The sequence below is a fragment of the Hemiscyllium ocellatum genome, chromosome 12, assembly GCF_020745735.1.
Source record: "Hemiscyllium ocellatum isolate sHemOce1 chromosome 12, sHemOce1.pat.X.cur, whole genome shotgun sequence".
In the NCBI taxonomy this organism is placed as follows: domain Eukaryota; kingdom Metazoa; phylum Chordata; class Chondrichthyes; order Orectolobiformes; family Hemiscylliidae; genus Hemiscyllium; species Hemiscyllium ocellatum.
In genome coordinates, this window is record NC_083412.1 from 83,687,633 (window position 1) to 83,701,768 (window position 14,136).

A 14,136-nucleotide genomic window follows, 5' to 3' on the forward strand; every position below is an offset into this window, starting at 1 on the left:
ACTTGTCCACATGACAGGCATAGGTACAGCAGACTTGGTTAAAAACAAAACACTAAGAAATAGCACAAAATTTTAAAAAAGTGATTCTTAGTGAAGAAATAATGAGTGATCTAAAGGTACAAATGCATGGATTCTCAAAAGCTGAAATATATTTTAAGTCAAGAACTTTAATGTAAAAGAAATAATTCTGAATTTGTACAAGTTGGTTGCTGAGAAAAAAGGTATAGTTGCAAAACAACAAAAATTCTGCCTCAAAACACCACAGGTTGGAGCAGATAAAGAAAATGAGAGTTAAGCACAATTAATTCTGCAAATTGGCAAATTGGTTACAAAGATACAATTGATGGAGAATCATTACAAAATGATTAAAAATTTAAATAATACCACAGAACAAAACAGAATTCTTCAACATCAAAGTGGATTCTCAAACAGGACTATATCATCTTCTCAGGTCTCTTTCGTATCCATCACATCTTAAATTAGAATTAGAGAATACATACAATGTGGAATCTCGCCATTTGGCCCATCAAGTCCACACTGACACTCTGAAGATCACCCCATCCAGACCCATCCTCCTGCCTTATCCCTGTAACACTGCATTTCTCATGAGCAATCCACCTAACCTGCACATCTCTGAACTGTGGGAGGAAACTGGAGCAACCACAGGAACCCCACACAGACACCAAGAATGTTTGTGTGGAGATTGCATATTCGGAGGGTGGAATCAAAACTGGATCATTTGCACTGAGGCAGCAATGCTAACCTCTGAGCCAACAATTTCCTAATACCAACACATAATTCACCCGTTCTCCCTCTCATACCACGTACAATCTGTTGCTTTATTAACCTAAATTTCCTGCCTGCTCAGAAGAATTACTTTGGCTGTAAACTTTCATAAAAATCAAGATAAATCTATAATCATAAGCTATCTTCCCCATTGGTTCTACTACTCCTTCTATTCAATAGTCATACAAGTGAATTCTTGAGACAACTAATCAATGTAGGTACAGGGTGCCTACCTACCTTCTTGTAATCTTCACTGAAGTTTTTTCTTCCCCCACTTCCACTGAACATTGGTTTAATTAGATTAATCAAAATCACATTATAGTAATGGGTTATCTGTGTATATTCTCCTGTGTTTACTCCTAATTTGGATAATGGTCTTTCACACTAAAAAAATTACAATTATGCTGCAATCCTCCTTTCCAACTTAGAATGCCATATATGGCAAAAACCATTTTTCTTTGCATGCCTTAAATAGCAGAACAAACTTGTTAATTGGAGACAAACTATTGTTTTCATGTTCTTATATTGTTCAGCATTCATACTTAGACTTTGACAATTAAAAAGCTTTCCTTCCTACTCTTCCATCTCTTGTATCATTCCGAAAACAAACTTTACCCCTTCAGATTGTATCTGCTTTACCTTATACGGATGAGGGGTATGCAATTATGATGGCAATCCCAAAACAAAACCTAGCACTGCAGCAAGTTTTAATTACATTTTTGGCTTTCATGTTGTAGCACCAATGTCCAACACCTGCGACTGTTGATTTTTAATAAAATCCAATTGTGCACCAAACATTCCAATATTAATATTAAGCATTCTTTATGTACCATTTATTGAAACTGTCCTGTTTGCCAAGATTTAAAATAAAAATGTACAAGTCCAGCCATTAACCTTCAAATTGTAATTTAGGATGGCTATTTTAATACATAGCTCAGGCATGTGCAAAATGATGCATATCACTAAACATCTACATACAAGTTACGTCAGCTGACATGCCTTTCTTTCACTTCATTCATTAATGGGACATGGTCATTGGTGGCACAGCCAACCTTTGTTGGCCATCCTTAAATGTTATTTTAAGGACACTGGTGCACCAACTTTTTGAACCACTGCAGTCCATGTGATGTAGATAAAACATCACATGGACTGTGCAGCTGGGGGTTTAGCAGACAGTCAAACAACAGTGACAATTCCAAGTCAGAATGGTAAATGGTTTGAAGGAGAACTTCAAAGTAGCTATAGAACATAGAAAAATACAGCGCAGTACATGCTTCCATTCAACAGCTGCCTTTCATCTTCCAAGCAATAGGGTCACAGGTTTGGGAGGTAATGACAAATGAGACTTTGTGTCCCTACTGTGAATATTTAGATGATACTAACATCTGTGCGCCATTGGTCAAGCAAGGGCCTATTTATGTTGATACACTAGGTGTCAACCAAATCAGACTGTGTCTCAGTTGGCATTAATATCTTTAGTGCTGTCGAAGCAACACACATCCAAGTAAGCAAATACTCCCTCTTAACCGTGCAACAGTCATTATGATGTTGCACGCATGAAGATCAGTATCAATATGCCAACAGCAGCATTGATTTCCAGTTTCAGAAGACACTGCCATGCATAGGCCTTGAAGCCAGTAAGAAAGTTTGAAGGAATGACAATGTTCCAAACTTGTTCTGAGCCCTGTAAATTGTAGACAAATTCTAAAAAGTGGAAAAGTGAGCAGAATACCAAGTCTTTCACCTGCTACTGTCACCAGAATATTTGTAAAGCTCGTACAGTTCAATTGCAAGTCAATAGTAACACATTGCTAGTGAATGAAAAGGTTGCCTCACAAACATATTCCAAATTCACGACTGACAGTTTATCTCACCTCACATGCCAAATTCAGCTCTTGTCCCGATTTGGTGAGGCTGAAAAGTGATCTTGAACCAAATGGTCCTGGTAGAAACCAAAGTAAGCAAAGCACAGATTGTTGCTAAGTTAATGCTACTGGATGTTACACTGGAGAACATTTTTGATGATCAAGAGAAGACTGATATGGCATCCATTGGCAGATTGGATTTGGCCAGCTTTTTGTGGAAGCACATAACGGCATAATTGTCCACACGGTCATGTGAATGCCAGTATTGCAATTACACAGCTTCAGAATGCACTACAAGTTAAACTGCACATCAATCCAGCTGTGCAGTTTGCGGAATACAGCTCCATTGCAGTGTGAAATCAGATTCAGAGCATGTTCAGGCTGTTCACTAGAATTTCAAAGCAATCATAACGACTTGGCACAGCAGCAGACCTTTCCAAGTTCAGTCTACCAACATTAAAGAGACAAATCTGGGCATTACTATGCAAGCTGAGCTGAAGCACTCAGGTAATATAATTGCAGCAATCAAATGTAGAAATTACAGTTTCATGTTAAAAGATGAAGCAAACCTGCAGATACAAACTTAGAAGAGAACATCCCCATGTACAACAACCACCAATTTTATTTCCCCTAAATTTCAGGGAAAAGAAATATTATGCAGGAAAGCTAGGGGAGGTCAGAGTTTTCATCTGGGTCAATTTGCAATGCTATGCAAAGAGGCAAAAAGAAATAGCAGTATCTGGAAACAGATTTTGTTAAGGAAGCAATCATCATGGCACATAATGGAAATTGTGGAATATTTTGAAAAGCTAACAAACTATAATATAATGAAGGCAAAATACCACACGTTAGATTTATCAAAGTCATTACTGGAGAAATTCAGATCTGGCAGCATCTGTGGAGAGAGAAAAACAAGTTAACATTTCAAATCTGGTACCGCTCTTCTGTAGAACTATTTCTGAAGATCTGACAGACTCAGAACATTAACTGTTTCACTCTCTACAGATGCTGCTATATCTGCTGAGTTTCTCCTGCACGGTTTGTCACATACTAATAGCACATACATGCTAATATTAACAAACAAACTTTAACCCAAGCATAAAACCTGACAAGCCAAATAAAAGGGCCATCGGAAATGGGCAGTACAAGTCAAGTCTGCTATTCCAAATTTTTAAGCATGCAGAGATTCCAGATACTGCGAACTTTTTTTAATATCAAATGTTGTTATCTGTTTAACCATCAATTTTATCACATGCCTCTCTACAAAATACGCAAGTCATACATACATTCAGACGCTTGCAGGCCACTTTTTTTGGTACAGTGATGAACTTACTAAGTCTTGCCAACTTTATAGAGAGAAAAGATGAACCAAACTACTCAATTAACAGTCCAATAATCATGAAATCTGTAATGTGAGAACAATGTGAACTTCCCGCATTCAATTATAAAATGATTATGTTATCATACTGTGGATTACACGAACATATGGATAGCACTAAATGCTAAATTAAAATGGAATTGTCCAGAAAAGAAAAACAGCCAGTGCTGCAAAACCAATTAAACTACATGACTGCCAAGAAAACAGAAACTGATCAATAAGAGCATTATTTCAGATTTCAGAAGAATTAGAACAACACAAGTTCAATTGACCCAAATTTTTTTTGTATAACACACTCAGAAGCTATGGCTGAATAAAACTTTAAAAAGATAAATTTACAGGAGAGTTGCAGATACTTTTGGCTACAGATGCTGCAACAAGTTGACTGAATATAATCAAAGCAACATTTAACATCTGAAGGCATATCACTCTAAGCTGATTATCTTCCCAAGGCAGGCTTCTGTTCATAGGAAGGGAGATTCTTCTACAGAAGAAATTAAAGTAGCAGATCAGCTAACTGGACCAATCATGCCAAACAAGAATATACACAAAAAAGGAATAATTTCAGAGAATGAGAACAGTTTCAAGGCTCTTGAAAACCTCTGTTTAAAAACAGTGGTAAAGCAGCAAAGGAAGAAAATGTTGAGAAGAAAAAGTCAAACATGAAAGGCAATGGCCTAGTGGTATTACTGCTAGACTATTAATCCAGAAACTCAGTTAATGCTCGATGGTCCTGCGCTCGAGTCACTCCATAGCAAACAGTGGAAATTGAATTGAATACAAAATAATCTGCAATTAAAAATCTACTAATGATCACAAAACCATTATTGGGAAAAAAAACTTTCAGAGAAGGCAACCTGTCACTGTCAGGTTCCCTTTTTGAGATTCTTACACTCTTGATGCAGCTGTAAAACATCAACTTCTGTGAACACCTACAATTTGCTTACGTCCAAGCTTTTGGAGGGTCATTTAACACTCTTTGCAATGCTTGCGGAGTGTGTCAAGCGAGGCTCTTTGAACAAGGGAATTATCCTCCCTTTATACAGGGTATTATATCAGTTGGTCATGCACACAAGACACAAGCCCCTGCCACTCCCCCATAGTCAAATGCCACCCAAAAACAATGCAAAATGATTAGGCTATTCCTTAAGATACTGCATGATTAGGCTATTCCTTAAACTGTAGCATTTCCAGAGTATGATTAGATTGTCACATCCTGCCTACAAAACAGAAACAAACCTCTCCACCCCCAGACATAAGGCGAGAGTGACAGCCCTTGACCAAGCATGGTATCAAAAATACTGAGCAATACTGGATTCAATAGGTGTCAGGAGCACTTTTCACTAGTTGGAATCATGTGTGGCACATGAGAAAATGGTTGCAGTTGTTGGAAGCCAGCCATCTCAACTCCATGACATAGGAATTAGGAAAGAGAGTAGGCTATTCAGTCGTTGGAGCACAGTCCGCCATTTAACAAGATAATGGCTGATCTTACCCTGGTCTCAACTCCATTGTCCAGCCTGCTCCTCACATGCCCTTTATCACACTTCTCATCAGAAATGTTTTTTTCTTGAATTTGTTGACTGTTCACTGATCCCTGGAATGTCCTATGAGGAGAGATTGAGTAGGTTGTGTTCAGTGGAAATTAGAAGAATGAAAAGAGACCTTATTGAGGCATAAAAGATTCTTAGGGTAGACACTGTGCTGTTATTTTGCTTTGTGGGAGAGTTTAGGAGCAGAGAGCATTATCTCACACTAAGGGGTTGCCCATTCATTACAGACATAAGGAGAAATGCTTTCTCTCAGAAGGTGGTGAATCTCTGGAATTCTTTACCAGAGGGCATTTCAGGCTGGGTCATTCAGTATATTTAAGACTGAGAGACAGATTTTGTTAATTACTAAGTGAACCTAAGGTATTTGGGAATAGAGAAGAAAAGTGGAGTTGAAGATTATCAGATCAGTCATGATTGACTGGTGGAGCAGGTTCAACTGGTCAATAGCCCACTTCTGGTCTTACATATTATGGTCTAAATAGTAAGTTGGAAAATTATCACGTCCAGAAATGAAATCTGTGGATTCAGCAACATTAAAAACTTGTGCTGCAAGACTGAAAATAAACTGGCATCTTTGCAAATTCAACGTTTCAGACATATCTAGCAAAGTCTTGCAGTTCTACGTTCACTTAACTCTTACAAGTTAAATTCAAACATCTGTACTGATATCCAATCAAGATCACTTGCAATGATGCAAAAGCTGAATTTATGTCCAGCAAAAATCTTAAATCTGCCACACGGAGCACGGTCAATCATCTCAAATAAGATTAGAAAGGTTAGCTAAAATCTTGGTCAGAAAACGGATTTTACAACATGTTTTTAACATGATCAAGAAACTGGAGGTCGTTTGGAGAAATGGTAAATGGGTGATGTAAATAAGAAAGAGGCAGAAAAATAACTGAAACATTTGAATATATTTACTATGTATGAAATGACAAAAAATGTACACTAAGATAGATAACCATGTCAGGGGAAAGTGGTTATGCTGATCAGCTAAAGAGTAGATAAAGGGCACTCCACTGGAGCACAACAACGAGCATGAACTGGTTGGTGGAAGTAGCCAACAGAAAACAACTTGAAGTGACAAGGAAAAGGAGAAGTTAAAATTTCAGGCATACGTTTACCAGCAGTATCATAGCTAATGGAACCACAGATTCACCAATTACCCCATAACTTCTTTCCTTACAACTGTGCGTCATTTGAACAACTCCGCACTGATGCAGCAAACCTTCAGAGTCTCTTTCTGAATGCACCTACACCTCCAGACTGCATCACAGAATAAGCCCCACAGCAAATCTTTTTGTTGGTTGGGTGAGCACACATGCGCGTGTTTGTGTATGTATGTGGGAGGTGGTGGATGGGGGTGCAGGTGGAGGAAATAAAGAGACAAAGAGAAAGGTAGATGCAGACATTGTCAAGGAATCTATGAGAGTTAATGAGGTGGTAATTAATGTTTAACGTCTGCACGTGGATATTGTTCTCAAAGGCACGCTCAATCCCCCACTACCGTACTGAACTACAATTCTCAAACTGCATATGTGGAATCAAAGAAACTTCCAGTCTTCAGTCAGCAATGTTCTGAAGTCAGACATATCACTCTAGGAACACAACTTTGCTCTTCAGGAAGGCTTACCGATCATGAATCGGTCAGCATAGTTTTCTGGTGCCTTGCCCACATGGTCATAAGTAAGATTAAGTCTACTGAATCACAGCAAGCAAATCAATGGTGATGCACATATGGGAGAATTGAAAGTGAACCAAAGGACAACTAAAATCCAAACCCCAATAATTCAATTACCAATGCAAGCATTTGAAACAATGATAGAGAATGTTTGAGAAACTCAGGTCCAACAGCAACTCTGGAGGGAGAAACAGAGTTAATCTATTCCATTACATTGTTTAAAAAAAGGAAGGGGGAAACAAGTTGCTTGTTAAAGCATCAAATGAGACAAAGGACGAAATGAAACTAGGAACTGAAATGGAAAGAGTGTCAAGCTGTCTCATGGATAAAGAGATCTAGTGTATGCATGCGCAGATCTCAAGATGCGACAGGAGCAGCTGTCTGAAGGGTGCTGTATGTGTTTGAAATATCTGTAATTCTAGTTTGGTTGGAAATAAGTAGGGGAGAACTTCAATTGAAATTCTTGCGGGGAAAGTGGGAGCCAGGGACAGTCAGAGGAAGTGGTGGTTGTGAAAGCGAGTTTTGGCAAATATTTAAAACAATATGGGGGGTGGGCAGATAGAAAGGACAGAAAATAATGAACCCAAAAAAAATTAAAATTTAGGGAAAAACAGAACTATAAAGTGGGCATAACTGGATGGAAAAAGGCAGTGAGTCTTCACAAATGCTGCTAGCCCTATTGCATTTCTCCAGCATTCAGTGCTTGTTTCAGATTTCTAGCATCTGCAATATTTTGCTTTTCGTCAAGTGTTTCATTTGCTGCCACATCTCTTCTAGAAATGAGCATAATTAAAAGCTCTGGTCTTCTCGGCAATGGGATTTCCATTTTAGTTTTTCTACTTAGTCACCTTCACTGTGATCGCCATCCTCATATTCAATAAAATGCTTGCGAAAACTCATTTTCACAGCCACATCTTCTTCCTTAATAAGTGCCTTTTGCTCCACTTTAGCCCACTGAGATTCCAACTGAAGTTCCTTCTTTATGTTGAGACATCTAATGCCCAACAGCTGCTCCTGCTGCATCCCGAGATCTTCCCTCAGTGCCACCACGTGCACACTCTTCATTTCACTTTCTTCCTGCATCAGCACATCCTCATGCTACCTCTAAGATGTTATGCTATCAGTTCTATTTCATGCTTTAAACAAGAAACCTTTTCTTCTCTCAAGTGTAAAGCAACGACAAACTCACTCTCTCTGCAGTTGTCAGACCTGCGAAAGTTGCTCCAACGTGCATATATTTGCTGGGTTTCACTGGAATATAATCAGGAATGAAAATACTATCTGCACTTCTTTCCTTCCTGAAAGCAAATAAACGATGAAGCTAGGAATACATAAGGCATCAATAACTCACTGTAATTTTTGCATTAGCAACAATATAATAAATCACCTGTTGACTCCGACTATACACTATGTAGTCATAACTCTTCTGGGATTTCACCGTTCATAGGACCAATTTGTTTTTACTGACTTGTTAGAAAAAGCTGGTGCTCCCATTCCTCAAATGGATAACAAACACAAGCAAGGTTAATGCTTTTGGGAAGTAAGATTCCTAAAATTCCAACTTGAAGGTAAACTTGAAATTAAAACCACAAGTAAAATATTGCTAAATTATTAAATTTGGGGGGTGAAAACGTACTAAAATGAGAAAATTAGTTAATTAACGCTACACCTCAATGTGAAGCTCAAGAGCATGTTGATTTGTAAATCAGAAACTCTGTACCAGCAATAAAACATTTGCACACTAAAGAAATTTACAAAGCCAGTGACATTTGAATTGCTTTGATTGTTTATGGTTAGCCAAAATGCTTATGACACCACTCAGAGACCTAGAAAACTACACTATTAAAATGTAAATACACACTTCTGGATATATGACAGGATGGTTATTGTTATTCACTCAAAAGCATTTGGTATCTGCCACTTCCTCCCCACAATAAGGTCATCAGACATTTTTAAGGTAGAAAACAAATGCATAAGGAAAAAGTATATTAACATTTTAAAGTTTAAGACATTTGAACATGACATTGTACAAGTACAGATAAAATGGACAGTAATCAATTCAGTGTCAATGGCTTTACATTTGAAAAAAGACGACATTTTTGATTTGAAAATCTGTTGGCGAGTGCAGCAAGGTAACAGACCTCAAACTAAGGCTCTGTTTGGGTCAAACAAACAGGTCACATTAAACAAAGCAGACAGATAAATAAACATCCACGTCATATCACAAAACAAAATTCTAATTAAGATTCATCAAATACGTAACTGGCATCCTATAAAAAAAGAGATGCTCCAAACAACTCAAAGCATACTCTTAAAAAAAAAGAAAGTTGAATAGTCTTTGTTAGAATATGCTGCCTAACCTGCTGTGCTTTGACCAGCAACACATTTGCAGCTGTGATCTCCAGCATCTGCAGACCTCATTTTTTACTAGAATAAGTTTAGAACATATAGCTTTTCAAGCAATGTTTAGAGTTTGTGGGGACAGTCCTGCTCCAAGTAAAAGTTACATAGGCCAGAGAACAAAAAAAATTTAATAATTCTACAATGCTAGAGATTTTGAATTAAACATTCCTGAAACAGTTATTTTACAAGATTTAAAACCTGGTGTTCACTATATTCCAACTTGTATGACCAGAAAGCATGTAGATTCATTTTGTATAATTATGACTTCTTTCAGCTTAGCTGCATCAAAATATACAAGTAGCATGTTAATGCGCCATTTGGAGCTTTGTCACACTTGCGCAGTATTTACTTCAATATGATTGGTTATTTGCAATTCAAATCACTGTTCTAAGTCCAAGCTTGTGACTGGCTCCTTGCTAAACAAAAAAAGATTATGAAGCAGCCTAAAATAACTTGTCCTGAGAATTACAGCTCTGCAAATTGAGAACTATACTAAAATGTTTGAGTGCACAATCATTCAACTGTTTATTTTATCAAATTGCTTCAAAGAAGTAGCTTTCCCAACGTATTTGTCTTCTTTCCAGCTGTGTTTAGTTCATTGTAATGCATTGAAAATGAATCTCAATTTTGCCGTTTTGACGATAATGTTAAAAACGATGCAAGTCCGTATCACACAAATTAAGAATATTGTTTTCAAAATCCAAAATCTGCAACTTTGAAATTATATACAAAATTATAAACCATCACAATCTTTCTTATGTTAGTGGAGGCCTAAAGGAGGCAGCTGTCATGATGATTCTTGTTTGTTGACCCTGGAGCAACCCAACCTCACTGTAAATTATCCACTGAAAAAGCCCACATGGGACTCAAGCACAGGTGGAAGGACCTTAAGATTTACCTCACTAAAAATGAGGCAATTTGACCACTGCCATTGCTGCTTCCCTTACTTGCATTTTGCCCACACTGGTGCAAAGTGGCAGTGGAAGTTTGCTTCCTTCATAATGTTTATCTAATCAATGCAAGAAACATTACATAGGACCAATAGGTAGGAAAATTGCCACCAGAGTACATGAGCAACAGTATGTAATAAAACGACATTACCAGTTCTCTCTCATCAATACACATTGACAATGAAGGACACTAATTCAACTGGTGAAAATGTGTTGCTGGAAAAGCGCAACAGGTCAGGCAGCATCCAAGGAGGAGAATCGACGTTACAGGCATGAGCCCTTCTTCAGTAATGAGGAAAGTGTGCCAAGCAGGCTAAGATAAAAGGTAGGGAGGAGCATTGGGAACGCGATAGGTGGAAGGAGGTTAAGATGAGGGTGATAGGCTGGAGTGGGGGTGGGAGCGGAGAGGTCAGGAAGGTGGTGCTGAGTTCAAGGGTTGGGACTGAGACAAGGTGGGGGGGGGGGGGGGTAGAAAATGAGGAAACTGGAGAAATCTCAGTTCATCCCTTGTGGTTGGAGGGTTCCGAGGTTGAAGATGAGGCGGTCTTCCTCCAGCCGTCGTGTTGGTACGGTCTGGCGATGGAGGAGTCCAAGGACCTGCATGTCCTTGGTGGAGTGGGAGGGGGAGTTGAAGTGTTAAGCCACGGGATGGTTGGGTTGGTTGGTCCGGGTGTCCCAGAGGTGTTCTCTGAAACGTTCCATAAGTAGGCCGCCTATCTCCCCAATATAGAGGAGGCCACAACAGGGTGCAGAGGATGCAGTAAATGATGTGTGTGGAGGTGCAAGTGAATTTGTGGCGGATATGGAAGGATCCCTTGGGGCCTTGGAGGGAAAGGGAAGTGGGGGGGGGGGCTCAACTGGGACAGGCAAAACAAAGACAAGCCCAGGAATTCCTGGAGGCCTGGTATTCATCCACTGGTGCTATAAACAAACATGCTGAAATAAACTTCATCTACAGACGACTGTACAAAACCAAAAATAGAACGATCTGCCATGACAGACAGAACCTAATAAATTCTGGACAGATCACAAAAACTGCACTTCATTTGGAGGCTACACAGCACCCAGGAAAGAGACAAAACATTTGCAAAAAAAAAAATCAACCAGCTCAGCAAACTCCAACAGTTATTTACTTTGGATGGAAATGTGTACAGAAACAATGAACTAATACACACGTTCCACATCCCAGTTGATTCTTGCACTCAACTGTGAAACATCAGAATTACATTTTCAATCTAATATCATACATATATTCTTCCCGATTTATAACTAGCAATCCATATTACCAATTCTCATAAGCAGGACAACTGTGACAAGAATAGAAGGAGTGGAGATTAGAAAAGCTTAATAAAAATCATTATTACCTTTTACGGTTTACGCATATGCACTACAATTTCAACAGGTAATGCACATGAATTTGACCTTGCTATACAAAAGAACAATCCTTTTAAGCTCAAAGCTATTATTAAAATCAATGAAAATAAATGAATACTCTTCACAGCTTATGTATAGCATGATGATCAACCCACACCAAAGTAAAACAGTGAATACCATCATAAAGAGCTTACTACAAACAATTGAGCCAGCAACTTTTTGCCATTATCATTAATAAATGGTAACTACTGGTTTATTACTAGTGTTAAATACTGAATCGCGGATCAATGAGAATGGTTCTGTTAATATGAGTCATAACGTTCTCTATTACAGGTTTTGCAAGTCAGCCCTGACAAATTTAAATATAAGATGTTGAAACAGACTTAAAATCATGAATTCTTTCCCAAACAAGCAAGCAAATTTGACAATCCAGGATCACTAACTCACCAAACATTTTGGCTACCATCTGTTTGAAACTTGTAGCAAATACTGGACACCAGAGTTTTAATAGGACTGTTTGATTTATTACTTTTAATCCAAATTACCTTCCGAGAGGCATGTAAGGCTTTTTTTGCCATCTAGTTTCTATTGCACAGTTCTGTACTCCGAGGTCACATACAAACGTGTCACATTAGGAGACCAACAGCAAGGAATATGTATACAGTCGGTTCTGCTATAACGAGTGTTACTTCAACCAGAATTAGATTTAACATGATTGAAGAATTTAGACCGTTATTTGTAGAACTCAAACTTTCCTCACTTGTATTGGCTGTATTGCAATTCCAGCCCCATTAGCTTAAATGGCATGGCTATTGTGCAATTTTCTTATAAGGTAAGATGCATGACAACAGAACGAGCGCTTTATGTCAAAACCGACTGTATTCCATTGGACTTTCTTGATTGCTAATAAAAGGAATGAATGTTTCAATGATGGTTGTCAAGTCATCAGACACAAAGATATCTATTATCTGTAAACATAGTTAAGTTAATTTTCTGCACAAAACAGCTGCCAAAGTATCATTATATAATTGGTGGCAAAGAATAAATTTAGCAGAGAGATATTCTTATTCAATCAGACGAGAACCAGAAAAGACTAGGTAGGACAGTCAACACGAGCAGTGATAGCATCTTCTTGGTCTAAAACCTATTATACTCTGCATAATGAACCATCCCATGAACCACAAATCTTTTAATATATAAATGGTCCAAAGAAAACCAGTTTTATATAATGCTGTTGCTTCAGCATCAGGTCAAAATTCTGAAACTCCCCCACCACCACCCAAGTGGCATTGTGAATTTATCTACAGAACATGGGTTCTAGTGGTTCAAAAAGACACCTCACCACCACTAAGGGCAACTAAGAATGGGCCATAAATGTTGATCCATCCAGCAACACCACACTACAGTGAATAAGAATTCATTTCACTTGCCCTAATAAATTAAAGCCATACTTCAAGACAAACACATACAACACTGCTAAACCCATAATGGCTTCCTCTATTAATAAAATAAATGTTTAATCACAGTATGCAACTTATCTAGAAAGAACATGCTTGACAGTAATTATTTGATTTCTATAATCAGTAAGTGATAAGCACTGGATACCCTTGACCAATATGTTTTACCCAAATAAAAAAGTGTCTTTTAAGAATTAAGCTGTGGATTCAATAAGTCATGCATGTCAAAATGAAATTCAAGATTTTATTATAGGGTAGAAATTGAATGGTACCATCTTTGATAAATACAAACAACATATTACAGTTGATGCTATGCTACACAAGGGCTAAAACAAACAGGTGCACATAAAATTTCAATTCAGGATTTCTAACTCAGTCACACAGACCAAGTAGTCTCATGTTTTATCTGTATGAGAATGTGCATAGGGAATGAGTAGGCAGGGAAACAGTTAAGTTTTGTGGTTTGTGAAACAAGAGGTTCAGCTGAACATGACTCAGATCACATAAGAACATGCAGTTAACAATGGGGTACTGGAGGCAAGGGTAATGGGTTAAAAAGGTGGAATAGCATTCATTATGTAGAGCCATTTAACAAGATGAGGTCGCATTCAGTATGTAACGTCAGTTTAACAAGGTGGAAAATATTCATTATGTGAAGCCGATTAAGGTTAAGAACATTCACTGTATAA

At 38.1% G+C, this 14,136-nt stretch overlaps 1 protein-coding gene across 2 annotated transcripts in view; it reads right to left on the reverse strand.

Moving 5' to 3' along the window:
* Positions 1–14,136, reverse strand: part of LOC132821176 (dual specificity tyrosine-phosphorylation-regulated kinase 1A) — a 119,812-nt gene that overhangs the window by 80,255 nt on the left and 25,421 nt on the right. The gene's annotated exons all lie outside the window — the stretch shown is intronic.